The following is a 2,022-nucleotide window of genomic DNA, read 5'->3' as shown; positions in this document are numbered from 1 at the left end:
TAGCTTTCGATCGATTTGGGAGGCTTTCCTGATGGAAACGAGTCCAAACACGACCTAATTCCGACAATTTTTAATCGAGGTTACTTTTTACAAGCTTGCAACTATACATAATTGAAAATAAGGTTGAAAGTAAAAGTTGGTAGCCATTATATGTTGGAAAGAGTGGCTGTACAACGGGAATGGAGTCGGTTCGTTCGAGAACGCAATGTGAAATGTAAGACATAATATACTATGATTTTCAATTTTATAGTGGAATAATATTCAGGGTGTTCGGCTACACCTGGGAGATTCTAGAGGCCAAAATAAGACGAAAATCAAGAATATCAATTTCTTGATCGAGATTTCGTTAAAAAGTTATTAACAAAATTATATTAAAAAATTTTAAATCATTCTGGAAAAATTATTTTCAGCTAGGGAGGCTAATTACAATCATTTTTGGTCAATAGACATACCCCCGAAATCCTACTCACTTTCGAGAAAAAAATTAATTACCAAATGGCTGACCATATATGCCTGATTCCCCTGAAATTTCAAGCAAATCTTCAAAACGTCATAACTAATGAACGGATTCGAGGATTTTAATGTTAAAAAAATGCAAACAACGCGTATTTTGGTGCAGAATACGTAGACATTTCAAGAATATTCGAAAAGTTACTCCTTAACCCCGTAAAGTGAGGAAAACCCCCATTAAAATTGTCCAATTTTCAAATGGTCATATCTCTTACAACAGTCGATATATTGGATTGCAATTTTCGGAGGAAGTAGAGTTTATGGATACCCACAAAAAACTATTAAACAAGTTTTCCGTAGAGCGTCAAACAAAATTATTAAAAATCAAAAACGAATTTCTAAGAGAAATTGACAGGGGGTAGGTGCCTAAATTTTTCGGCGCATTAAAAAGTTTCAAACCATTCTGAAAATCTCGAAGACGCTAGATTTGTATAATTGGTATTTGTCAAGAGTATGTTTTATGTTTAGGTATTGGGGAAAATTTTCTCCACGATTTTCAGAGGCTTAATAAAGTTAACAAAAATGGAATTTCGTTCCTGCAGAGTACCTCCAATAGCGACAAATGCTATTAGCTTTGCTATTCCTGTCAGCGATGTTCATTTCTGTTCAAGGGTTGGAGCACATTTGTGTTTCGAATCCAAGAAAATCACCGATCGTTACCTTCTCCATAACCTGGATATTCTGGAATAGTTTTAACAGAGGCAACGCTCGACATTGTTTCTGAATGGCAATCGAGGACCACTCGAAACCTCAACGTAGTTAATTAATTCGTAAATCTCCCTGCAAGAGTAATTCAAAACTGCAAACTGTGTGCTGCAGTACTTAATATGGAGAATCACTTTTTCGAAATTAAAGAAAATTACAATGACAATACTTGGTATCACAGAAACAGATATAACAGCAGTACAATCGTGCACTTTTGTTATTGGAGCCAAAATTAATATTATTAATAGATTTGTTTTAATTTATGAACTACAAATCAGATTTAAAAAAATATAAAAAGAGGCCAAAATACCACCCTATCCTCTGTGTAATAATTTACGCAGAATATTCTTTTCAGAAATTAAGAAAAAACAGTCGAAAAGTGTAATGAGAAATGGATCAACGTCGATTCTTCCAACATTAACCTTTTTTATTTATTTCGACTTTTCACCCTTGAACTGTCAATGTTCTCGTGAAGGGTGGCGGTAAGTGAGTGGCAGGAATTGTAATTTAAATGCAATTTATGCCGTTTCTGGCGTAGAGCCAATGCCAGGGGTGCATAATAACTGAACCGCGGCCGCTAATAGATGTTTGTTTTTATTTCACGCCCCTGACTACCATGTACTCTTAGGTAACAGTTTTCTATGATCGACGTTCCTCTCTCATTCGAGCAATATTTATTATTAGTCCGTTTCAACCGGCTAGAATAAACAAGAAATTGAAAGATTCATTAGGATAAACAGGGGTTTGAAAAATTCATCGACGTTAAATTAGGAGAATAATATTATACATTTGTGTCGTACAGAGGAA

This window comes from Colletes gigas, unplaced genomic scaffold, assembly GCF_013123115.1.
Source record: "Colletes gigas isolate AHSC1104 unplaced genomic scaffold, ASM1312311v1 Colletes_gigas_Sc00095, whole genome shotgun sequence".
In the NCBI taxonomy this organism is placed as follows: Eukaryota; Metazoa; Arthropoda; class Insecta; order Hymenoptera; family Colletidae; genus Colletes; species Colletes gigas.
Note: the sequence above shows the minus strand (reverse complement) of the source record.